The following is a 27,793-nucleotide window of genomic DNA, read 5'->3' as shown; positions in this document are numbered from 1 at the left end:
GGCAGAGGGCCGCGGCAGCGCCAGCAGGCCAAGACGATGGTTTCACGAGGCAGAGGGCCGCGGCAGCGCCAGCAGGCCAAGACGATGGTTTCACGAGGCAGAGGGCCGCGGCAGCGCCAGCAGGCCAAGACGATGGTTTCACGAGGCAGAGGGCCGCGGCAGCGCCAGCAGGCCAAGACGATGGTTTCACGAGGCAGAGGGCCGCGGCAGCGCCAGCAGGCCAAGATGGTATCACGAGGCAGAGGGCCGCGGCAGCGCCAGCAGGCCAGTCACGGATGAGTTCTTCTCGGGTCTCTCGACTCCAGGATACAACTGGTTTCCTGGTCTGGCCCTGCCCCAGTTATAGGTCTGGTCCCCTTTGATGTCCGGACCCTCGCGCCTGGGGGCCGGGAGGTCCGGGATGAGAGAGTCCAGACACCCAGCAGGGGGGTGGAGCCAGCGCCCAGGGCGGCCTGGGGTGATCGACACCTGGCGGAGGAGAGCCGTTGACGATTCCTTCTCCCATTGACTCGCCAAGTGGTCACTCTGCCTCCTGGAAGGAGGTTGGGGCCTCGATGTCGGGGCCGGCCGGGCCCGGGGTTAGGGTCGAGTTGAGGCCACGCGGCCTCGTGCTGCAGTGCCCCAAGATGGCGGCCGGGTCGATGTCGTGGGGTAGATGGTGACCCGGGCCAGCTGGGTCCGGAGCTGGTGTCTTGTAGTGGAGGGATTGCAGGGTACTTCGGGTGGTCGTTTGGGGACTCTGGCTGGGGATGCAGGGAGAGCCAGGGTCCTGGTCCCATTGCGGGAAGGGGGGACAGCTCGAACATGCGGCCTGTCCAACACCGCCAAAGCCAACCTCGAGGCCAGTCAGGAGGACATGAAGAGGTGGTACGATCAGCACACGTCCTCCATTGAGTTCGAACCTGGACAACAGGTCTGGGTGATGTCCCCGGTTGAGCCCTGTGCACTCCAAGACAGATGGTCCGGGCCCTTCAAGGTAATCGAACGCAAGGGGCCCGTCACCTATTTAATCGACATGGAGACTGCCCGGAACCCCCTACGGGTCCTCCATGCCAACAGGCTCAAACCCCATTTTGTGCGATCCGAACTCAGCCTCCTGATGGCTACCGATAATGGGACAGAAGAAGACTCTGAACCCCTTCCGGACTTACTGAGGGCCCTCGAGCAGGATGGCTCAGTGGAAGGGGTCCAGCTCTCCGAGGCCCTGTCCCCGGAGCAACACCAAGACTGCCAAACGCTCCTGAGGCAGTTCGCCTCCCTGTTCTCCCTCACCCCCGGGGTCACCCCCTGGTGCCTCCACGATGTGGACACCGGGGACAGCCCTCCTATTCGACACCGAGCGTACCGCGTACCAGACCGGGTACGAGCCTGCATCCAGACCGAGGTGTCCAAAATGCTGACCCTAGGAGTGATCGAACCCTCAGACAGTCCCTGGGCGAGCCCAGTCGTCCTAGTTCCCAAGGCAGCTGCCCCGGGCGTTGCCCCTGAGCTCCGGTTCTGCGTGGACTATCGGGGGCTGAATGCAGTTACCCGGACCGACGCTCATCCCATCCCCCGGGCAGACGAGCTAATTGACCGGATGGGGGCCGCCCGCTACCTGAGCATCTTCGACCTAACAGCGGGCTACTGGCAGATCGGCCTCACCCCTAGGGCCCAAGAACGATCCGCCTTCTCTACCCCAGACGGGCACTACCACTTTAAAGTCATGCCCTTCGGCATGAAAAACGCCCCGGCAACGTTCCAACGGCTGGTAAACCAGGTACTGGCGGGCCTGGAAGGCTTCAGCGCCGCCTACCTGGACGACATTGCTGTGTACAGCCACCAGTGGACCGACCACCTCCGCCACCTGCGGGAGGTTCTACACGCCCTCCAGCAAGCCGGGCTCACCATCAAAGCCAGCAAGTGCCAGGTGGGCCAAGGGTCCGTGACCTACCTAGGACACCAAGTGGGAAGCGGGCTGGTGGCCCCTCTCCAACTCAAGATTGCTGCCATCCAGGCCTGGCGACCCCCTACGACCCAAACGGAGGTCCGGGCCTTCCTGGGGCTCACCGGATACTACCGGCGGTTCATGAAGGACTATGGCAGCATCGTGGGGCCCCTCACGGAGCTCACCTCCAAAAAGAGCCCCAAAACCGTCAACTGGACCCCGGACTGCCAATCGGCCTTCGAAAAACTAAAGACCGCCATGTGCACGGCCCCCGTGCTCCAGGCTCCCGACTACAGCCGGGAATTCATTGTACAGACGGACGCCTCCGATCATGGTGTGGGGGCCGTCCTCTCCCAACTCAACGCCGAAGGGATCGACCAGCCAGTGGTCTTCATCAGCAGACGCCTATTGCCCCGAGAACAGCGCTGGAGCACCATTGAGAGGGAGGCCTTCGCCGTAGTCTGGGCACTCAAGAAGCTCCGGCCATACCTCTTTGGCACCCACTTCCGGGTGCAAACAGACCACCGACCCCTGCAATGGCTGATGCAAATGCGGGGGGAGAACCCGAAGCTGTTGCGCTGGTCCATCTCCCTGCAGGGGATGGACTTCACGGTGGAACATCGTCCAGGCCAGGACCACGCCAACGCCGACGGCCTGTCACGCTTTTTCCGCCTCAGCGAGGAGAGTCCCCAGGAAGATGGCTGACTCTCCCCGCCTTCAGCTGGGGGGGACGCATGTTGGACAGGCCGCATGGTCGGGCTGCCCCCTCCCCATAATGGGACCTGGACCCTGGCTCCCCCTGCATCCCCAGCCAGAGTCCCCGACGACCACCCGAAGTACACTGCAATTCCTCACCCCCAAGACACCAGCTCCGAACCCAGCTGGCCCGGGTCACCATCCACACCACGGCCTCGGCCCAGCCGCCATCTTGGGCCACTACAGCACGAGGCCGCGTGGCCTCAACCCGACCCTCACCCCGGGCCCGGCCGTGCCCGACATCGAGGCACCAACCTCCCCCCGGGAGGCAGAGTGACCACTTGGCGAGTCAATGGGAGAAAGGGATCGTCAACGGCTCTCCTCCGCCAGGTGTCGATCACCCCCGGCCGCCTGGGCGCTGGCTCCACCCCCCTGCTGGGTGTCTGGACTCCCTCATCCCGGACCTCCCGGCCCCCCAGGCGCGAGGGTCCGGACATCAAAGGGGACCAGACCTATAACTGGGGCAGGACCAGACCAGGAAAGCAGTTGTATCCTGGAGTCGAGAGACCCGAGAAGAACTCATCTGTGACTGGCCTGCTGGCGCTGCCGCGGCCCTCTGCCTCGTGAAACTATCGTCTTGGCCTGCTGGCGCTGCCGCGGCCCTCTGCCTCGTGAAACTATCGTCTTGGCCTGCTGGCGCTGCCGCGGCCCTCTGCCTCGTGAAACCATCGTCTTGGCCTGCTGGCGCTGCCGCGGCCCTCAGCCTCGTGAAACCATCGTCTTGGCCTGCTGGCGCTGCCGCGGCCCTCTGCCTCGTGAAACCATCGACTTGGCCTGCTGGCGCTGCCGCGGCCCCCTACCTAGGAAGACTATCATCTTGGCCTGCTGGCGCTGCCGCGGCCCGATCCACAGACACTCCAGCTCGAGGATTGTGAGCTCGCCTCTTACCACTACCTGTACCGATCCGGTACCAAGACTGTCCCGCTACCCCCTTTTTCCCTACAGAGACCAGAAGTGAGAGGACCCCCGGGTCCGAGATATCCTGTATCGCTGATATCCTTGCCTTAAGAACCTTATATAAAGCATTGAACTCGACTTGGTGTGGTGCCTGTTTGTGGGGAGGGAGGTAACTTGTCTGTACGATCGCAGGAGACGGTCCCACTCGGGGATCTCTCCCTCAGTATCCGGCCGACCCTCAGGGTCCCCGTCTAACAAGAGTGCATAGGGAGTGCAGAGTGCATAGGGAGTGCATAGGGAGTGCAGAGTGCATAGGGAGTGCAGAGTGCATAGGGAGTGCAGAGTGCATAGGGAGTGCAGAGTGCATATGGAGTGCAGAGTGCATAGGGAGTGCAGAGTGCATAGGGAGTGTGGAGTGCATAGGGAGTGCAGAGTGCATAGGGAGTGCATAGGGAGTGCAGAGTGCATAGGGAGTGCAGAGTGCATAGGGAGTGCAGAGTGCATAGGGCGTGCATAGGGAGTGCAGAGTGCATAGGGAGTGCAGAGTGCATAGGGAGTGCATAGGGAGTGCAGAGTGCATAGGGATTGCAGAGTGCATAGGGAGTGCATAGGGAGTGCAGAGTGCATAGGGAGTGCAGAGTGCATAGGGAGTGCAGAGTGCATAGGGAGTGCAGAGTGCATAGGGAGTGCATAGGGAGTGCAGAGTGCATAGGGAGTGCATAGGGAGTGCATAGGGAGTGCAGAGTGCAGAGTGCATAGGGATTGCAGAGTGCGTAGGGATTGCAGAGTGCGTAGGGAGTGCAGAGTGCGTAGGGAGTGCAGAGTGAGTAGGGAGTGCAGAGTGCATAGGGAGTGCAGAGTGAGTAGGGAGTGCATAGGGAGTGCAGAGTGCATAGGGAGTGCATAGGGAGTGCAGAGTGAGTAGGGAGTGCTAGAGAGTGCAGAGTGAGTAGGGAGTGCTAGAGAGTGCAGAGTGAGCAGGGAGTGCTAGGGAGTGCTAGAGAGTGCAGAGTGAGTAGGGAGTGCTAGGGAGTGCTAGAGAGTGCAGAGTGAGAGGGAGTGCTAGAGAGTGCAGAGTGAGTAGGGAGTTCTAGGGAGTGCTAGAGAGTGCAGAGTGAGTAGGGAGTTCTAGGGAGTGCTAGAGAGTGCAGAGTGAGTAGGGAGTTCTAGGGAGTGCTAGAGAGTGCAGAGTGAGTAGGGAGTGCTAGAGAGTGCAGAGTGACTGCAGAGATTAAGCTAATGGCAATGTAAATGACAATGCCATTTATTTATCTGTTTTCAAAACCAACACATAAATACAAATTTTGTCATTTACAATGCCAATAACTCTAACTTTTCCAAAGGCGAAACCATTGCATTGTAAATGCTTGTTGTTTTTCCGTCTGGTGCGTACATCAGTATTCTAAAGATTATGACGGCCCTGAAGGGCCGATATTTAAAAAAAATGTATGCCAGAAACCTTCGCAGGAGTGTACTCAACAACTTCCCAAAGTTTCCTGGCGATCGGATGAATGCTGTTTTAATTCTATTTATTTATTCGAGTACTTGTGGATACACGATTTTTGTTTTTCCGTCTTGTGCGTACATCAGTATTCAAAAGATTATGAGGGCCCTGGAGGGCCCATATTTAAAGAAATTGTATGCCAGAAACCTTCGCAGGAGTGTACTCAACATCTTCCCAACGTTTCGTAGCGATCGGATGAATGGTGTTTTAATTCTATTCATTTATTTGAGTGCTTGTGGATACACAATTTGTTGTTTTTCCGTCTCGTGAGTACATCAGTATTCGAAAAATTGTGAGGGCCCTGGGGGGGCCGATATTTAAAACAAATTTATGCCAGAAACCTTCGCGGGAGTGTACTCAACAACTTCCCAAAGTTTCATGGCGATCGGATGAATGGTGTAGTAATGCATAAAGGACAAACAGACAGACAGACAGACAGACAGACAGACGGACAGACATACATTCGTTTTTCTATATATAGATAAGATGATACTATTTTCTGGCATAAACTAATATTCTCAAATAGGGACCCGCGTAATGTTTTCTTACCAGGGCCCTGCAAAAAAGTTCTCACAAGCCTCGTACCCGGAAAATCCGAGTCAAAGAAAAGCGATCAGTCCCAGTGCAGAGTGAGGCCTGTGCTGCAGCATGTCTAATTCTACTAGACACCAGACTCAGTCTCTCATTCTCCTTGCTGGGTTTATCTGTATCTGATGACTTTACAACGCCAGGGAAAGCTTTGCACCCTGGATGTGTCTCTTGCACAGGTCCTGAAAAGCGAAGAGAAGAGGATATGGCACTGTTAGAGAGCAGTGGGAAACGTGCGTGGCAGGTACGCCCTCTAGTAGGCCTTAGGTGATCGACCACCAGGAGTGGGCAAGCACAGTGTCACTTTAAGGATTTTTTGGGCTACGGGCAAGCCATATTTGGGGGCCCCTGTACAGAACAATTGTGAATTTGATTACCCATTTACTGCTAATTCAAGTCTGCTTGATGCCAAACAATACTAAATTATAAGTTACATTTTTAACAGGGTAACACAAATACAGTAGAACTATATCTTGCTCTGGTCTCCAAACATCCTTAAATTAACAAAAAAAACAGAGGTAGAGGTATGCAGCGAGGGCGAGAGATATAGATAGAGAAATAGAATACACAGAGATGAAACAGAAAGAAAATTGACTTTCTCAGGGGCCCTTGGAATGTTGCGGCCCTGACAATTGCCCTCTTCGCTCATGCTTTAAAACATCTCTTGGCCGCAGGATTTAAAACATTCCCACTTTCTTTTTCCTACCCTTACTGTTCAGGGGTCCTTGAATCTTACATCTGTTGATCCCAGGAAGTGATTGGGGATGTCAGGTAGAGACCAGCACTAGATAGACTGGTCACTTCACCCACCATTCGTTAAAGGATGACTGAGCAAAAAGAGAGTCTGTCCTGAAAATGTACTTCTCTTTCACCTTTAGAATGCACTATGTTCAATGCAATATTTTCTACTAGGGTTTTCACAACATCATCATCATCGATAACTTTCTCGAGTGCAAAAAGAAGAAATGTGTCCAGTGAAGGAAAAAGTGTAGAAGAAAGAATCAAGATCCAGTGAAAAACTGAGACTCAAGAAGTCTCTATTAAAATAGGGCTAAGCTCACACACAACCTTGACACTTTTATTCCAAACTGTGAGTCTGCACAATGTTAAAAAAACACAGCATGTTGTAGACCAGTTCAAGGACGGCCAACATGTTTAATTGCCAGTTATATATTGGCGGCAATTTCATCAGGGCAACCAAGGTCAACAACCACCCCCCTGGACATCTAACAAAAAGAGTGACTGACAGACACACAAAGAAAAAAGATTTTGTTCAGAGAACACCCCCAACTTCAGGCTACTTTCAGTAAAGGTGTGGATAAAAAATGGACTGGCAATTAAACATGTTGGCCGTCCTTGAAGTGCAAGTTTACCTCTTTAATAGAAAAGGTACAAGTCGAATAGCAAAAGTGCCAGCTTCCCTTCCCTTTAGAACACGAACAGCATGATAGCTGCAAATCGAGCTTTGCTGTCTCAGAGAAGAAGTACCACTCAGGCTGCAGCAGTGCAAGCTTCCTTCCAATGCAGAATAACTAAACTATGGCTTTCCTAGTGCAAGCTTTCACCTGTCACAGAACATGTACAACTAAGGCATAAATGTAATTGTAATTGCACTTATATAGTGCTCACTACCCCAGACGAGGCAACAAAGCTCTTTTTTGGCGAGTAGCACGCTACTTCGGAACCCAAAAAGGATTATTGGTGAGTTAGTGTAGGGAAATATGAAATGTATTTGAGTGGTGGACATACAAGTCTGTTATTTGGGTTGAAAATGATAGTGGAGAGATAGAAGATGGAGGGGTTTGCATGTATATAGTGCTTGGTACCCCTGATGAAGCATCAAAGCACTTTTTGAAGAGTAGCACACTACTTTGGAACCCAAACGTCATTAGTGGTGAATTAGTATAGGGAAATATGAAATAAATAAAGAGGGGTGGACATGTGAGTCTGTTAGTTGAATTGAACAGTACAGTGGAGTGATAGAAGAGGGAAGGGTCTAGAAAGTGTTTATTTGGAGATCATAGTCACAAGAGCAGGTTTGGGATGAGTAGTGGGGGAGAGTCATAGGGAAGGGTTCAGAGATGCTTGTTAGGGAGATCTGAATAGGAGAAGAGGTTGGGGATGATGCTAGGGAGGGGTAGAAGAGGGAAGACTCTGGAAAGGGTAATTTTGGGGATCATAGTAAGGGTAGAAGTGGTATGTAGGTTACACTGTCTGTAACAGCATGATTAATTCACTAAGTTGTGGATATAGTTTAAAGAATGAGTGAATGAGTGAATGAATGAATGAGTGAATGAATAAATGAATGTGAAAGGAGTGCTGCTACCTCTCCCCTCAAGTGTCATTCTTTGCCAGTACCCTTGCTGTCACGCTCCTTCACTCCTCCTATTTCTCTCGTAATGCTGTGAATGATGCTTCTGTCACGTGCCGACGCCTGTATCCTGCCACTCCTGATATTGTCTTGCTCTGCTAGTCCTGCTTCTGCCTCTGTCCATCACTTACAGTGCTTGATTTCTCTGCTCTTCTGTCATTCGGACTGCTGTCAGGTTCTCAAGCATGGCTAATGCAGGCAAGCACCGAAGAGAGTGGGTGGAGGTGTGCCGCAAACAGACTAAAAGGGAAGATTCACTTTGGGAGTGCAGGAGGAGAGAGTTCACACAGCAGCCTCTGTGCACACATCACAATCATGCATACCCTGTTTTATATCTGCATCAAGAAATGATTAAGATAGAGCAGAACAGCATGCTAAGGGGCCGATTAGGAGGCAGCCCTTAAAGGCTCTGACCTGCAGTCGGATCCTTCAGGGCTGCATCGTAATGGGCTGCTCGGTTACCTTTCTGACCACCTCATTATGATGGAGGTGGTCAGAAAGGAAACCGGCCAGTCATTCCGGCTGGCTTACCATGGGCTCTGAGAGCCTGTCCGCCAGTCAGAAGCTGGCTGGTAATCTCAAGGCCAGGCCTTGAGATTACAATGCACAATTTCCAACATGGTTTCCATACCAGACTGTCCCACATGGAAACCATGTTGGAAAACATGTTTGGGGGCCTCCAACAGGGTCCCTTTGGTGCACTGCCTCTGGTTGGAGGGCAAGGGGCACCTATGTTGCCCCTCTGTTGTTCCCTGCACCTTGTGATAGGCACATTGAGGTGCCTGCCATGGGGTGCAGGGATGAACCACACCTCCCATTTCACCATGGCCGTAATGCATGCTCCCATAGTGAAATATAGGAATGCGACCAAACAGTGTTCGGTCGCATCCAAATGAGGCGGTCGGGACTGCTGACTGGGTATCGGTTGGTCCCAGGACCGAGTCAGTGTCGAAATTAGACCATAACTAATGTTTATTTTCAATAAAATAACCTAGGATCAGAGATGCATAGAAAACATGAACATATCAAAAGTAAAACAATTACTCTCACAACAAAATACAAACAGCACTTTGATAAGTCTCTTGAGGAGGTACGTTCAAGCATTTAAGAACAAGATAATATTAGCTTCAGTTAATAACATGTTGCAACTTTTCTGAGCACCCATTACAGCAAGCATTGTCAATGCCAGTAAGTCTGGCCTATGAATGTGTGTGATTTTAACATGATTGATGGGTTTAGGCACTCAAGAAATCATCATATATGCCTTTTGCCACTTATCTTTGCACTCATTCATCCATCCAACGACTCATTCTTGCATTTACCCTGTGAGACAACCACCCTAAAGACACACACAAACTCAGCAGAATATAAATTAAATGAATTCAAATACAAAAATGAAAACATGCTTGCAATAAAGAAGCTACATTTAGCAGTGGGTGTGTACTTCTGATAGTGGTATTGTGCAAAGTCTATTGTATTTTTATTGTTTGGCATGGCTGCGTTTAGAACCAACTTGTGGGCCATCTTAGAGTAGGAAAACAAGGATACACTACAGACAACAGCATTTCATACTGATGACCTGGTTTATAGGAAGTGGTCAGACGGAATGTGATGTATTACAGGTGAAATGAGTGACATTCATTCGGCCCGGTAGTATTCCCTGGGGTTGCTATAGTATCCTCTAAAGAAAAATTGAAGAAAAAGAGGAAAGCAAAGAAATGAAATGGGAACTAGAGAAAAAACAAGAAAATTAAAAACTAAAAGACCAGCCAACCAGCCCTGACACTGAATCACACTTATTTATATGTAGAAATGCACATGTGATCAGAAAATAGTGTCATTCACAGGTAAAGCATCCCAATGGCTGATGTAAACTGAAGTATTACCTCATGCAGTACTCTAAAGGATGGAATCAGAGTATAAATGAGACATAGACAGACCAATGTCAGCAGAGTGATCATCCCAAAACCCTCTATATTTCTACATAGATATTTATTTATACATATAAGGATGTAGATATTTTACAAAATCGTGGCACAGAGCTCAGCATGTCAGGCCTTTCGGAAAGATTCTAGTAAGAATTATTACAGTACAAATCATGTACTACTAGGGTTTGTCAAAAGGGGAAACCAAAGGCAAGCGCCTTCCCTAGCAGGATAATCTGTGAGGCTAAAAACATGACTGCAGGCTTTAACATGGTGCAACACCAATTCACCCTTAAAGGCCTATTGGCATTAGTATATCTGTTACATAGTAAATAAATCAGACCTACTACCTTTGTAGTAACTTTTAATATTAAATCAGGCTTATGTCATCTGAGATACCTTTTCCAAATGAACCAATCAGGCCTATAGCTTTTTTCTCCGGCTTGCCACTACAACCAATTCAGGCCTACTGCATTGTGCTTAAGCATTTGCCACAAGGGCAACCACCCGACACACAGTTATAAAATTACAAAATTATACGATAATGCTTCCAGAGAAAAAGAAATATCTTAAAGTATCTATCTATAATATTTCTTAACATCATTACAGTGCCATGTGTATGCCCCAAAAGAAGGGTAAGCTTCATCTTATTAAAGATTGCTGCTTTATGTGTGCTAGTGAGCTTTATCTAGCTAGCCATAGTGCTGCTGGCACTGGCAGCTGGATAAATAAACAAAATAATCATAGCTGCATAGAGAGAAAGTACTTTTTTTCTGTGGACGCACAACTTCAGCCCAATCAAAACGGGAAACATCACTTACAACGCAACTTTTACCACGCAATGCTTTTACATCGCAGCTTTTACAACGCAAACCATTACAACGCATTGCGCTGGGGGGGCGCTCTAGGATAGGGAATACGTTTAATTTACTGTCCAACACCTTCCCTAGTGTCCACGGGGACTGGAGTTGGAATAGTAAATTAAACTATTCACTATCCAGCACCCCAAAGCGCTATGCGTTGTAATGGTATGCGTTGTAAAACTCGCGTTGTAAAAGCATGCGATGTAAAAGCATGCGTTGTAATGTCGTACATCCATCAAAACATGTTCTCCTTTCAACCAACATGTGGGCGAGGTCAAAACTCCATTCTCATTCTATAGTACTCCTAAAACCTGTTTTTTGGTTGATCACATAAGGACTGACGACAGCTGCCCTGTCAAGCCAAACCTAAACAAACATTGGAAATGCAATTGGTCTCACATTTATTTCAGAATTACAGCTATTGGTGTTATAAATGACAATGTAGGTGAATATGCTACAGAACTCAACTGCATTAATTTTATTTCACCAGCATAATAAAAAGCAATACTCCATAACCATAAAATCAACCCCTAGAAAACAACATTTCACTAATTAAGCTTTACACTTCCCTTCGGCCTTGAAAGACTTCAAAAAAGTTACCTTAAACACATCCTCCCAGCTGTAGTACATTAGCTCCAATTATGCGGGAGGGGATTTAAAACTCAGCTCACAGTGGGAAAGGTGAATATTTTGGGGTCCCCCCAACTCAAGGTCAAGACCCAGAAGATGACCTAGAAAGGAAAACCATGCAGTGAGGAATGATTTTGTGGTGGTTCCATCCTACTAGGACCACCACAGGGTGAGTTATGGGCAAAAGAGTGCTCGGAGGCTGTAATTAAAGCCTACCTGTAACAATGTGTGTAACAGGGAGCAGTGGCGGCTGGTCCATGGCGACGTTTGGGCACCGCCCCCCCTGTTTTCTCGCCGTGCGAGAAGGCAAACAAAGGTAGTTATTATTACCAATGATAATAACTACCATTTGTTTCTGCCTTGCCTTCTCGCACGGCGAGAAAGTAGAAGTTCCTGTGTGGGCGGTGTTACTCGAGGGCAGGGGGGAGCGGCTTGCCCACTGTTGCTAATACTGTCTGTTTGGGCAGCCTGAGAGGCTACCCAAACAGACAGTATTAACACAGTAGGCAAGCCGCTCCCCCCTGCCCTCGAGTAACCCCTCCCACTCTCCCTGTCTCTCTGTATGCTGCTGTGCTGCAGCATACAGAGAGAAATGACGTCAGTAGGGCAGCCGGCCGAACCAATCACAGCGCTGGCTGCTGTGGAGGGGAGGGAGGCTGCCTGCTGCCTTCTGATGACGTCGGAATTCTACAGCGACGGCGGGAGTCGGTAGTCTGGATCCTGGATCCTCAGTCAGGATTCAAAGAAAAGCGGGAAGCCATTAACTAAGGTAAGTTTCGGAGTCCCGAGCCAGCATTAATACTATTACTGCAGTGTAGTGTCAGCTTCTTCTGCAGACCTGTAGGCGCTCGGACTTTAGGCCTCTGGGCTGCTCCGACGGGGCCCCAGTGCTGCAGAAATGAAGCTGCGCGGTCTTGTTTGTTGTGAAATGCACCAGGCTCACTGCAAGAACAGGTATGTGTGTAGGTGGGATTTGTGTAGTGTGAACCTAGCCAGAAACAGAAGAGCTGCACAGGGTCGACGGAAAGGACACACTCCGTGTCAGCAGAGGTAGCTTGGTTCTGGCAGCGAGAGTGGACTGTGACTGCACTGTGATGTGTGTCCTCAACTCTTTTCTGAATTGGAGCAGCAGAAGGGGATGCTGTTGTTTTTGACCCTGGGTACATAGGAAGGTGAAGCCCCCTGCCTTGTTTTTTCTTCTTTAACTTCCTGGTTTCCAGTCTGATGGTGTCTGGGCTCTGGGTGTGCCAGGAGCCGCCATTGATGAATTCTATTATTTAGGCATCTGGTTAGATGCTAGATTAAATTGTGATCCTTTAATCAGCGTGCTTATGCAGTCCTTTAATAGAGTAGCCCGTGGTATTGATGCCTTTGCGAGGCAATTGGGTCCTTCGAATGTCAGTTTCATAATGACGGTTTATAAAGTAAAATGTGTCCCAACAGTGACATTTGGTTCTGAGATATGGGGCTACAAGTCTTGCTTCCTCAGTCAGGTTGCGGAAACACATTTTGTAAGGAGAATCCCGAGGATACCTTTGTCAGTACCTGGCTTATTAAGCAGGTTTGCTGGTTGTCACGGCTTTTCCTGCTTTGAAGATGGTGCGGCCGGTAAGGGAGCCAGTGGAGTTCCATCAGGATGGGAGAGGTGTGTTCCTACTTCTTCAGGCCCTGGGTGAGATGCAGCGACAGATAAGAAAGCTGGCCGTCCTGTGCGGGTGACTGATGTGGTGTGTGTTAGCAGTGCCCTCCCCTCTGTACCCTCTCCCTGCATTAACTTGCAAATTGTGTGTGTGTGTGTGTGTGTGGGAGAGACAATCAGGCTTGCTCGCCAACAGGTCCCAAACCTTTGCGCTCACCACTTTCAAATGTCACCAGTCGCCACTGACAGGGAGTGTTGTCAGGGGAGGTTACAAATTGAGACAAGGCCGTACTAAGGAGAAACTACTAAGCCTATTGGCCAATGAAAAGCCACAGTTACCAAAGGACACTCACACAAGCCAATGAAAAGTATAGGCGGTGAGTGGGTTGAGCCTCAAGTCCATACCACAATACAGCATGCCTCGCAGAGCAGCTTAGGCACGACCTAAAAAGCAGTGAACCTGAAACACAACGGAGCTCACAGTTATTGATAATACTAATTGAAGAAAAAAAACATGATCTCATTGTGACCTTCAGCTCTTTTGTGACCTGCCCATGACACTTAAGGCTTAGTTCAGATATTGCCCTTCCTCTCTCTGCAGCTCAGTTGTTGCCCCCCTTTTTTCAGTGGCGTGTAAGCCCTGGTTCAAATGTTGCCCCTGCCTCAGCCTGTGGCCGGTAAAATCTAGCTCAGTTGTTGCCTCTCCTCTCCCCATGTCCTGTGAGGCCTTCCTCAACTATAGGCTGGGCAACTGGAATAATGTGATTTTGCAGGTACGGCAGTTTCCATATAATTATAGATTTCCCGCATTTACCACCACGTAATCAATCATCTGTGCATCATCTGCAGATTTCAGCAAAAAAAGAATATTCTAACTCAAACGGATTAAAAGTTACAAACCAATTGGTAACATCTGTTGCTGTGCAGAGGTAGGCCCTTTGCAAAGGTTGACTGGCCACCTTCCATGTTTGTTATCTCTGTATTTGGGTACCAAAGTGGTACTAATGAGGTGAAATCTTTGCCCACAAAGTGTTAAGGTGTAAACATACCAAACTAATGAGGTCATCCTAACAGAAAATCTTCTGCATTACACTGCATAATTTGCCTTTCTTGCCACATAATTTAGTCAACCCTGCCACATAATTTGACCCTCCCCTGCCGCATAGTTCCAGCGGCCCTGGTTATAGGTCTTCTCCTGTTCGGTGAGGCCTGGTTCGTTCATGGCCCCCTCCTGATTTCTTGCCACATAATTTAGTCAACCCTGCCACATAATTTGACCCTCCCCTGCCGCATAGTTCCAGCGGCCCTGGTTATAGGTCTTCTCCTGTTCGGTGAGGCCTGGTTCGTTCATGGCCCCCTCCTGATTTCTCTACGGCCAGCGTGTCCCAGCTCATCTGGACATATCCAGCGCCATGACAGCTCCAGGAGGCCGGCCAAGCAGAGCTTCCTGTAACTGCTTCTGACAGTCAGGGAGCTCCCTGGGGACAGAGGGACGATATGAGCGCCGTGCTGCCACTCTGAAGATGGGGAGGGGGTCTTACCGCCCCCGCCTCTCAATTCACGTGTTTGTATCCAGTCTGTGGATGGAAGAGGCGGGTGTTCACCGTGGAAGGTACAAATATTTAGACAGTTCTTGATGCGATAAAAGCCACTTGAATGAAGATGCCACTGCCGGGAAATGAGTTTTCTCCCACCGAAGTGTTTGGCTGATCCTGGGCTGCAGTAAAAACTCTCTCTCTCGTCTTTTTCCCTCCTCCGCGCTGCTTCAGAGCAGCCTCTTCCTCCATCTCGCATCTTATTTCGCTTGTGACTGTGTTGGTTATTTTCTGCTCTTTCCTTCAGCCTTTCTCTTCATTTAAAGTATTCATTAGCTTTGCATGTGTATGTAGGTCTGGGGAATTAACTCCGGGGCGCGGTGTGCAAAAGTAGTTAAGGTACAGACTTCAAGCCCCTTGCCCCACTTTTGCGTCACTTTTCTCCTGTTAAATATGACGCAAAAGTGGCGCAAGGGCCTTGTAAATCTGCCCCTAAGAGAGGCCAGTAGTTAATTTGTAAAGGAATAAGTTCCATGGCTCTCCTCAGGGGGCAGCTTTCACCAACCCATTTCTCCCTGTAGTGCCTCCTAAAACAGAACCAACTACTAACCATGAAAGTGGGGAGAGGATGTGTAGTAATGGCCAGAGCTGCCGACTTCGGAGGTGAGGAAACGGGTTCGAGTCTCGGCGTCTGCTTAACATCCTGTGATTCTGGGCAAATCATTTCATCTCCCCACTGCCTACCATAAATGAATGTGCTCTTAACTGGTGCTCATGAAAAGTGCTGGTGTTGATGATTAAGTGCCGGTGCTGCACCGGAAGCCACCAGCTCAAATTAAGCACTGAGAGAGGCATAACTAGACTTACACTACACTTTGAGGGCTGGGCCACCTTCAGAGCCTCCCCAGGACCCTTATTAAACTTATTATTTCTCCCTAGTTGTTCCCACCAAAATAATGTTTCAGACTCAGAACAAATGCCTCCAGCCTGATGTACTAGGTGATGCACCTCCACCATTTTTAGGTCTGGGGTTAACCAAGACCATTTGATTTTACTACATTTTACTAATTTATATTCAGAATATACAGTGTCCTTCAGCCAGTCCTCTTCATCTACTGGTCTGTTATTGTGTCATTCACATTTATCTTCTGTCCACTACAAAATACAGCATGGGGCACTGGTTCAGTCCATTTCAGCCATTGGCTAACTTCACTGTGAGTGACAGCATTCAGAACCTTCACAAGCAGACACAAAAGAATTCAGTGCTGGGGACTTCTATGACAAAGTGTGCTTTTTTAGACCAAACATATTTACGCTTTTAGCCAATGTTTTTTTTCTTGTTTTTTTTGGAGATGCGGGCCAAGCAGTTTCCTAAACAATAAAGATTTCCAAAACCATGACAAACATAACAAGCACTGGCAAATCTAAAGGGATGACTGCCAACTGTAGACCTATGGGATTTGCCAATTCTTGTTTCTTTTTTCCTCCTAATCCAGTGTAGTTTTTCTTTTTGGCTCAGGAAGAGGGGCCCTTGATCCAGTGACCTCTCTCCAGTCTGGAATGCAAGAGCTCCCTAGTGGCACCCTCGATACTCCACGGGGCCCGGGAGTCCTAACTGCTCTCTCACTGTGAGAAAGTAACCCTTCAACCACTTTAGCTTAGGTAATGTCTAGTACTGGCCATAGTACAGTTATAGGGTGCTCATTTACGGTAATCGTTATCTGGGTTACCTTTACAATATTTAGGGACACCAGACGAGTACACAGAACGCCGCAACCAGACTGGTCCTCAACATCCCCCGCCACAGCCACATCTCCGAACACCTACGAGAACTCTTTGGCTGCCAGTCAACAAAAGAGTCACCTTCAAGCTCCTCACACACACCTACAAAGCCCTTCACGACGCCGGACTCACGACGCCGGACTAGCATACCTGAACCACTGCCTCTCATTCCACCCACCCACTATTCACCTCAGCTCCGCTCAACAGGCCCTCGCCACCGTCCCTAGGATCTGCAAGACCAGGACTGGACGAGATCCTTTTCAGACCACGGTGCCAAATCCTGGAATGCCATGCCTCTCCACCTCAAGCTATCCCTGTCTCTAACACATTGCAGGAAGGATCTCAAGACCTTGCTCTTCCACTGAACTGCAGCGCCCAGTCACACCTGCCAATACCCCCTCCCCGCCCTATCACTTTGAGACCCTCACAGGTGAGTAGCCATGCTTAACAAGTACTGATTGATTGATTGACACATGCAGGAATGATTGTGCTTAAATTGGTGCACCTGTCATTAAGGCTTCCCACACATGATTCCAAACACCTCTGAGTCGCAATGATGAATATTAGATGCAGTTTGGCTGCACAGAGAAACAACCCCCCCCCCCCTTTATTTCTGCTTTCTGTCTTCTTGTCGCCAGTGCCATAGGATATAAGGAGGTCATTAGGATGGCGGGCGGACTTTGTCCGCCTGCCATCCTACCGTGAAGTGAGAATGCCCGCCATAAGGGCGGGGGGCCATTAGGATGTGCCCACCACTGTGGCGGGCGCATCCTGCATTCCTGACATTGTGGCGGGCGGTGCACTCAGCACTGCCCGCCACAATGCCAGGAAGGCATGTCGTGCAGTTCCATGCTCAATATGGCAGGCACTGCGCGGTGCCTGCCATGTTGTGCATGGAACTGCAGGGGGTACCATAGGTACACCCCATGTGCACACCCAGAGTCCCTGGGGGCCCACAATGGGCCCCCACAAGCAATTGGCATGTTTCCGCCTCCATGGTAATATGGCTGGCGGTGTCTAACAGACACCGCCACCATATTAATCTCTTTTCCGCCCGGTCGACTTGTTGACCGGGCAGAAAAGCGGCCGGCGGTCTTTCCGTCCGCCGCGGTCCCCCCGCCATAGTAATATGGAGGTGGAAATGGGTGGCAGGTGGGGACGGATCTTGGGCGGATCGTCACTGCCATGCGGGCGGTGGCGATCTGCCCGAGATCCTAATGGGCCCCTAAGTCATTATTTCCTATGTTGAAAGGATCGCCAGCGCTATAATTGTGAACTTCCGATGAGGTACAGCACAGTGTCCACAATCACAGCTGGAGGCACACACATTTAAGTTTAATTGTAATTTTTGTACCCATTGTTGCTGCTTTGTGTTCATTGCACAGACCAATTATCAATGGCCGCAACGTGAAACGTGATGGAATAAGGCGGCCCCTTTTACAAGGTGTTTGAGGGTTTTACCCCAATTTTTGTGTTTGGAAAATGAGGAACATATAGGCACTTTGGCCAATTATTTTCCCCTATAGCCTCATGACCTTTTTTTCCCTGAAAACGACCTCCTTTTTCAAAGGTCTCCTCCCTCTTCTCTGATGGCAGCCCCCCTCTTTCTCCCAACCCATTTTTAGTCACAGTGGAGCAGGAGAGAAGATAGGACTCGGCGGCGGCAAGCTAATTATTATTTTTATTTAAACAGCCTGTGCCGCCCCCCCCCCCCCCCCCCCGTGCTCACCTCCCCCCTACCCGTGAGCCATGCCGGCCACCCCTGCTTCAGACACGCCCTTGGTGGTATTGTACAACCATTTCGTGTTTTAAATATTATCCTAAAAAAAGAGTGTAGCAAGAATGTCGACTGTCACAATGGGGTGAAGATAAATATATCTAGGTACGTTTAAGATGTACTTTTTTTAAACAACACACATATATATCTTGACAATTTATATGTCTCCAAGGTAGTTAGACCTTTTAGTAAAGAAAGGTAAATCTGTACTTATTAAGAAGCAACGTATTCAAATCATACAAACGGCCCTGTTCACTCACTAGTCAGTCACATATAATATGCATTATATAATTATTGTGAAGTTACGCGCTTCACACTAAATGTTGCAAGAATTTATCTTGCAGAACCAAAGACATAGCAATGAGCTGGCTCTCCCCCTTGCAGTCCCCGCCAAGAGACATCTTTTATTCAGAAGCAAAGCATCTAATAGGAGTCTCTTTCCTGGAAGAAATCAGGAACATGCGGATACAACAAACGAGACTAAAGATAAAATGCACTTGCCACCTGTCTCTTACACAGATCCAACTTCCCTTCCTAGGTCCATGTGTGCAGCACATTTCTGCTTCGTCTGGGGACAGAGAGGGGCGATACAAACGGAGACGTGCTCACAAATGTGTCGTGCTTTAAACCTGAATTTATTCAATTTGTGCACGTGCACGATTTTGGTAGACAAGAAAATCAAAGCACAGGGGGGTGAACGTGATTTGCCCAGGGTCACACAGCGATTCGAATAGGGATTACAACCAATGTATTCTGCAGCAATTCAGCCATCTACCAGCCCCAGCTAATAAACCTTTAAATACATTTTTCCTCAAGGTAATATATCCTAACGTGAAGAAGTCACAAATAAGTTTGGGAATCTGTGGTACTGTTTAATTGAAGATGTCACTACGATTTCATTTGGCATTCAATTACTGAATATGTCGCAGTTTGTGTTATGTTTGCAGATTTATAGAGCCCCCTATTACCCGGTGAGGGTATCCTGGCACTGAGCAGGTGTGAGTCTAGCCAAACCTATGGCCTAGTGGGACTACTCGAAAAGCCAGTTCTTCAGTTTCTTGCAGAACTTAACAATTGGGGAGGAGGCTCTTAGGAGTAGCGGCAGGTGGTTCCACCCTTCAGGAGCAATGTAGAGACAAAAATGCTTGACCGTTGGATCTGATTTTCCATACGTGATAGATGTGTGCAAGTAGGAGTCTGGACGATCTGAGGTTTCTGGAAGGTTTGTGAAAGCAGATGCAATTGCTGAGTCATGCTGAGCCAGTGTTATGTAGCGCCTTGAAAGTGTGGGTAAGGAGGTGAATTGTGGCCATCAATGGAGCTCCTTCCAGTGTGGTGTGAAGTGAGTGCGGTGAGGGAGGTAGAGTGTGATTTAGCCCTCTGCAATCTGACCAGTCGGCAGCCTTCAGTGAGTTTTTTTTTATCGAGGCATAGAGGGTGTTCCAGCAGTCCAGCTTGCATGAGACAAGGGTGTGGATAACAGTTTTCCAGGTGCTGATTGAGAGCCATCTGAAAATTTTCCTCAGCATCTTCAGGGAATGGAAGCATGAGCCGTTGATGGCGTTGACGTGCGGGGTCATGTTAAGTTTACTTTTGATGGTAATTCTGAGGTTCTTGGCATGGGTGGTGGGGGTAGGTGTCGGTCCTAGCTCTTTTGGACACCAGGTGGAATCCCACGCTGAAGTGCTCTTCCCGAAGATCACAATTTCGGTCTTGTCAGTGTTAAGGTTCAGACTGTTACTCTTTATCCAGTGGGCAATTTCAGTTGTACTTGAACTTCTTTTTTCCAGGTACTTGGCATCTTGCCTGTGAGGGAAAGAATAAGCTGTGTGTCATCAGCGTAAAAGAAGATATTGATGTTGTGAGAGTGGATGATGAGTTGAAGGTTGTCAGGTTTAGGAAGCATCCTTGTGAAACTCTGCAGATGAGGATGCGGATATTCGAGGAGTAGGGTATTAAGCTAACTGGCTGGGAACTTTGAGTCAAGACGGAGCAGATCCATCGGCGTGCATGTCCTTGAATTGCGATGTTGTGTAGGCGTTGAATGAAGATGGGATCGTAGACTCTGTTAAATGCTGTGGAGAGGTCCAGGAGGAGGAGGGCCATTGTGTCTTATGGGTTGGAGTCTTCTGGAGTAGGCCTGGTGGAGGCAGGGGTCTGATTGGGCCCCTGAGTGGATAGACTTCATGTTGGTGGAGGTTTCTGCTGGGGTAATGATGGACCATGTGGTTAGCATTGGTTGTTTGGATATGGTCGGGAGGCGTTTGACAAGGACTGTAGGGTTAAAGTTGCTGTAAATGGTGGTGACTATGTTGCTACAGAATTTAGAGAGATTGCTGTAGTGGTCTTGCGAGGGGGTGTTCAAGTTGGAGGCGGCCACTGGTGAGGGGAAATTCTTCTCAATGCCAAAGTTTTCTTTGCTTCTGTCCGGCAATGTAGGGAGGTCCCTTTACTCGTTGGGTGAGGCTCACCCTTCCAAGACCTTAAAAGAGAGCTTTTGAGTTGGGGTTGGCATTAACATCCAGGTGGAAAGTCAAGCCTCCAAGTAGAATGTAATTGCTAGCTTTGAGGGCGAGTGGTGCAATGAAGTCTGTGATGGTGTAATTGAAGTTAGTACGCGGTCCAGGTGGTCTGTAGATGAAAATGCCAATTAGAGTGAAGTTGGCCATGATGTGGAGCTTGAACAAGAGGTGTTCAAAGTTGGTGATGACATGTCCGTGGAGGTGGTGCAGCTGATGGAGTTCTTGTAGATGACTGCGATTTCACCTCTGGGTTTGTGAAGCCTGCCCTGCCTGGCAATCTAGTAGATGGTGGGGGGTGGCAATATTAGGTGCCAATGCAGGATTCAGCGAAGGTTTCCGTGAGGAAAAGTAGATCCGGGGCATTATCTTGCAATAGCTTCCATATCTCTTTGGCGTATTTGCTGAGTAGGGGGGTGCTGAGGAGCATGCATGTGTGTGCAGAGTGTTGTGTGGGTGGTTGCGGGACTATGTGAGTGTGAGAGAGTCAGGTGTTGGGTACTGTCAGTGGAGGTACAGTGAGCGTTGGGGGTGGGTAAGCACATGACAACTTGCACAGGCAAATGCTCCCTCGGTATTGTGTGGTGCAGTGAGGAAACATCATAGAGCGCGGCAGTCGGATTGAGGGCATGGAGGGTCGCAGAGGGGTAGCGGCAAGAGAGGGGAAGGACTAGGGTTCCTGGCGCTGGACCCATTGAGTAGGACCTGGGAGAGGGAGGAGTGGTGTCACTTCCTGTGCAGGTGGATGATGGGAAATCCAATGGTGTCACGACTTGTGCACATGGATGATGTAAATGACCTCTGTTGCTTAGCTTCTTCTTTTAAAGACAGTTTTAAAAACAGTGATGTCACTTCCTGTGCAGACAGATGATGTAAACAAGCCCTAGTACTTGGCTTCTTCTTTAAAAGACAGTTTTGATAGGAAACCAGAAATTTCACTTTCATGCAGATGCATGTTGAGAAATCCAGTGTTATCACTTCCTGTACAGATGGATGATGGAAATTAGTCCTCTATCTAGGCTTCTTCTTTTAAATACAGCTTTGGCTAGAAACCAGTGATGTCACTTCCTGTGCAGATGGTGGGAAATCCAGCAATGTCACTTCCTGTGCTGAAGGATGATGGAAAATCCAATTGTGTACTTCATGGGCAGATGGATGATGAAAATGAGTCTTCTTGCTTAGCTTCTACTTTTAAAGACAGTTTTGGCAGGAAACCAGTATTGTCCCTTTCTGTGCAGATGGATGATGGGAAATACGGTGATGTCACTTCCTGTTCAGATGGATGATAGGGAATACATTGATGTCCCTCCCAGTGCAGGTGGATGAATGGAAATCCAGTGATATCACTTCCTTTGCAGAAGGGTGAAGCAAAACTGAATCCATATAATGAACATGATATATATATATAATTTGTCAATGATGTTGGAAAATAAGTTATATCAAACTGTAAAAGATATTAGTAGCTTGTTCAATGCAATAAAGTCCAGCTAGTGTCCTGTCTAGCATATGCCACGGTATAGTCATCCAAGGTATCCTCCTCAAATGAAGTGGGCAGTATTTTCCAGGAATACATTTTAGATTTGTGTCTTAATGTAATACAATAGGCAACAGCAACTTTATAACCATAGAGTGCTCCTCAAGTCATGTGTGTGTGAATATTTTCCAGGGCGGGCATGCTATAAAGAAGTGGTGTACGCTGAGTGCCACTAGCATCCATGTGCTCCTGCTGGCAGGGTTTAAACTCCATAAACCCTAATCGGAAATTTCATAAGTAATTGCCCACATGTGATCTCCACAGACAAGAACTTTTGTCACGTTGTTTAGATTTAGGGGAGGAGTCACTTCAATGGTACTGAATTGGCAGCAAACACCAGTTGTCGACTCTGAATCCATCTTTCTGGCCGAAGGTTCAGTGTTGTCCCTCGAAAGGAGGGGGCATATTATCAAGGGGGTTTATCTCCGCTTTTTTGGCTTTAAGCCAAGAAAGCGGAGATAAAATTATCTCCCTATTACCTAGCTGTCGCTAACACCAGTTAGCGACAGCTAGAAGGAGATAGTGACCATCTTGGGCCCCACTTTGCATGTCAGTGATATTTATCACTAATGACATGCAAAGTGGGCGTGCCAAGATGTTAGCGACTGGAAACAGTCGCTAACATCGCTATCTCCTATTACCAACTTTTGGAGATATTCGCGCTAAGCGCGAATATCTCCAAAAGCTAACACCTGCCCTGAGCAGTTCTTAGCCATGTTATCCAATGGGAGGTGGATAACATGGCTAAGAGCATCAGCTCGGTAATGCATGAATATCGCGGACTTTTCAGCGATATTCATGCATTGCGGCCGATTTTTATCGCATTTGCGATAAACCTTGGTAATACCCAGGTTTATCTGCGATAAAAATCGCCGCAGCTCAGCGGTAATTTTTTGTCTCTAACCAAACAATAGCGATAATTATCGCTATTGCTTGGTAATATGCCCCCTGGTTATGAATCCTCATTTGGAAAATCATTGAGTTTTAATAGGGTGATGCTGGATGCTGTAGGGGGTCTAGGGTAGAAATAAGAAGCTTTAAGGCAAGATGGGCCAAAGGATTTGTGCTCGTACTGTCTTCTGACAATTGCCATGTTTGACCTTCATGCATCATGGGATTCAGCAAGTCCTAGGTCAAGACCTGGGCATTTGAGAATGGCTGGAAGGTTAGGGAGCAAATGGGGGGCTACCTCTACTCTTTCTGTTTGACCTCTTTGTTCCATGTTCTAGAGATCTTTCTCCCCTGTATTGTAGAGCTGTTCCCACGCCTCGAAAAGGATCCTCTCTGCCTCCTCTCCTAAAGTTCCCAACGCTGCCTCGATACTTCTATGGGCCTCTCTGCCCGTTACCCTAGATTTCTCCTTTCTACCATGTCTCATAGAGCGGTCTGTCTTTCTGTTGCAACCAAATGATCAATGTTTCGCCCCTCACCCTTTCTCCTCTTTAAATCCTGTCAAATGAACCAGCCGAGCCATGTCACCTGCGTCTCGCCCACAGCCCATCAACAATGGTCCCTCACCTGCTGCACAGATGTGCCATTGGATGTCTAGACAAACATGCATTCAAAGTCATATGAGTTTGAGAAGAAACTCACTTGTCGACAAAACCATTTTGTACAAATAAATCCTGGAATTTTATGTGTTTGCTGTTTGAGTTACTTTATAGATGTAGAAGGGACATTTTTGCTGTAAGGTTTAGTGATAACAGTAGAATTCCTCGCACTGGCCCTGGAACGCCTTGCCTTTGTGATTTTAATCGAATGCCAATTAATTTAGGTGGAACATGGACAGTGTCTCCAGAGGTTAGTCTTTAGTGTCTCCAGCATGTAATGGGAGAGGACATGAAGGCAGGGAGATGTCATTCAGACAAGGCCAAAGCCTTAATGGTGCCGTTCAACCAAAATGAAAGATGAGAGAGACATATTTGAAGAACAACAGAGATACACAGCTTACTATTGCTTCAACACACCTTATACTCTGCATCCTAACTTGCAAAAAAAGAAATAGCAGCTTTTAAACCAGAACATATACAAGACTAATAACAGTAAAAGTCAAGTGTTTCATATCAAATTATTATTGAATCAGAGAAAGCCATTTTCATATTATAAATATGAATTATTAAGGTTCTTACAAAAAGCCTCTTTTCTGAGTTTGTTCTTTGGATTTTCTATGTACAGTCTTGGTGAATTTATAGCCTCTGCCAATGTGGTAGTTATAAATTGGCCATAATTTAGGCTGTTCCACCAAGGTGGAGTATCTCCAACACGAAAAGTCTCTTCAGTACGTAAACATTCTGCAGAAAACCCAGAAATGTCCATCAATTCTTACAGATGCTGCACCAGCAAATCATTGCACTTGGAATGTCCCACAAAGTCACTGCTCATAGGAGCCTCCATGACATTACACTTTTCTTTTCCTAAAATTTCACCACCGTTCCTATGGTACTCCCATGTCTAGTCGAGTCAACACTCAACCTTAGTGGAGCCCATGGCAAAGAGGGAAGTTACTCCTCCACCTGTCAAACACTAAATAGTGGTAGCTCTACTGTCAGAGGTACATAGAAGGAATCCACCATTTTCTGACAGATTCTCCATAATCACTGTCTCAAAATCAGAGTGCTAGTCCTAGAGCATGTGATCTGTTGGCTTTGCAAAGACTTTTGCTGATGCTGTTCAGCGACAGCAAAAAGAGATGATTTTGCCAATGATGTGCAGCAACAGAGAGCACCAGGAGGAGGGTGGGGGGAGTAGCGGAAAGCAGCACATGAGGGAGAGAGCTGGAAAACACACGCACTCCCATGGAGTAATGAAAGAAAAAGAAAAATGTAGTTTCCTGAATGTACGGAGTGGAAGGATACACGTCATCCAATCAAAAGGATATTAAATAAACTATGCCCCAGGAGGCATAGAAACACACACAGAAGAAGGAAAGCCACACAATAAGAAGCAAGCACATGAGATTGACAAGAAATCCAACCACTTGTAAGCAATGAGTTGGCTAAAACCCCACTGGTAGTTTTGGCACAGAACAGTGTTATTCTGTTGGAAGATTGTAGATTCTGAACTCGTTTTAAGTAAAACAACTAAAAAAAGAATGAGCCATCAAAAAGGGAATAAATACTCAGCACATCTACTCCCAATCACAGGAGCAAATTCTCTTAGACTGTACAAACCCATGTAAGTAATCTACCTGGTGGACAACCAGGGCTGTCCAAACGTTTCACCAACAGAAAGCAGAAGCGGTTTCTCCTTAAGGGCGCTGGAGCGGCGCCCACCCTAGTTTATGCACATGGATGGTAATTGCAAACAGTAATTACCGGCATCCGCAGACATTCTTTTAGAATGATAAGTAACGCCAGTCGCACTCCTCAACATTCTAAAAGAAGGTGGATGTTTTGTGCCAGTGCCGTCACCTTCCAGTCGGACTACTGCTGCCTGCCTGATGGTTGATGATGCTCAGAAATGAGCATCAGACAGGTTTCCTGTGATGCATGCGCTAGTGCGCATGTGTCAAATAGAAAAGTTTTGTTGCGCCACGCAAGGCATAAGGGTGATTGGGGACTATGGGCTGACATGGTGTCAGTCCTGTCATACAAAATTTGAGGTCCTCAAAGACTGCCCAATAATGATGCGAAGCATCGTAGGGTTTTCAAGCAGCCCCGGGGCGGTTACAGTATCAGCCCTGTGCTTCCAGGGGCTGCTTGTTTATACCGCTGTTCAGAAAACCCTAGTCATCACTGGGTGGGGTCACCAAGCTTATCTGGCCTCACTCAACCCTGTGAAGATTTGGGAAGGGGAGGCATTATTATTTGTATCAACACCATTACACACATTATCTCTCTACCTCTCTTTCTCTCATCCAAAGCAATGCCCTATTCAAATCCCATAAATAACAATCCAAGCTTTCACAGGGCTTCTTCTGCCTGCTATCAGCATCCTTGCTTAACCATCATATACTGAGGAGAATTAAAATTAATGACCCAATGGTGAAAAAGATATCCATTTAATGGCTGATCTGTACATGGTCAAACCATAAAAAATTGATTAAACGTGGCTTCCTCACTTGACCAAATAGTGTGATGTAAGGCAAATAGTTTATTTTACTAATCTTCATTTTTTTCTTCATTATCGCATATGAAAGCAGCTTGAAATTTGTGAGTTCAGAATGCCAGCTGCACAACCTATTGTGTTTGATGTAATAGACTATGATGTTGCTCTCTTACAGACAAAGTTCATATGACTACTGCCTTGCCTCTTAGTCCACTAATGGCACTGTCACCAGGCTGGGGGCAGAATGGTTCTTCTAAGTTCAAGTTTAAACACTAGCACTTTTAATAAATGTGTTTTATCGCATTGTTTTAATGTGATGTTTTAGTGTCAAATATTCCACCTGTTAAAGAAATACATTTTTGTGAATTTAAAGAGAGTACACTTTCCACCTTTGTAGAGTAGCACCCTCAGCTTCTGGCAAGTCGAATGGAATCAATATAATTGTCATTTGATTTGACCTCGGTGTGCTCCCTGTTCTAACTTCTTTCTCCTGCCTATCTCCACGAAACACATTTTATGAAGCTCAGCAGGGTCATAACCAGGACCTGTCATAACTCAGAGGCTTACTTGACAGTTCTTGGACATCTGGAAATGCTAACTGCACATATTCACATATATTCATTCATTGAACACACACATGCGCACACACACTGTCTAGCACACACACTCTTGCATAAAGGCTTATTGTGATCAGCTTGCTGAAATGGACCATTACTTGATGGGCACGCACAGGCGCTTAAGCTTGTGCAACAGTGCTGTGCAATGGCAAATCCGAAATTCTATGGATGTTTTATTGAGTTTCCCTTTGTAAATGCTACATTGTATTTATGATCCATGCTGAATATTGCACCAAAGTACACTAATTTAAAAACAATTCTCACGTGGGAACCCCACTGGAACCCATCTCCTGTAAGACCAGCCCATTTATTTCTCATATGTCTCACTAATTTCAAAGTCCACCAGCCGCCACTGACAGAAAGGGTAACTTTCTCAGTACTGAAACAAATTAAACTTTTTAAGGACATTTAGGGACTGATTACGGTAAAGCTGCATGTGGAAATGATGTGACAGTATGGGAACACCACACCTGTACCATGAAATTATGAGTATTTTATTCTCCTTTCCATTGAAAGAAAAAACAGCAATAGAAGCTTGGCTGCAAACAAGCGGAGGCAAGATGGCGGCGGAGTGAGCAGTCGCACCAATCTCGCTCCAGGACCTGAGAATTTATTGATGGCTAGCGCTTTTCTACCGATTAGGGGGAAGCTGGAAGGCAAGTAACGAGCGAACCCCTGGTGATTTAACTTTTTGTGGCGAAGATACGGTCATGCTTCCTTTAAGACTCTTATCAATGATAGTGGAGCTTGGTGGGTTCCTGCGCATCTGAGAGCAGTTTTCAGCGTATATCGAAAAAATAATGGAGGACTAGGATTTGAGGATTGAGAGAGAAAGCTCCGGAGCATCCAGGTTAAAAATTCAATTCCGAGAGTGGGAAATAA

The sequence above is a fragment of the Lissotriton helveticus genome, chromosome 10, assembly GCF_964261635.1.
Source record: "Lissotriton helveticus chromosome 10, aLisHel1.1, whole genome shotgun sequence".
NCBI lineage: Eukaryota > Metazoa > Chordata > Amphibia > Caudata > Salamandridae > Lissotriton > Lissotriton helveticus.
This window is presented reverse-complemented; position numbering follows the sequence as displayed.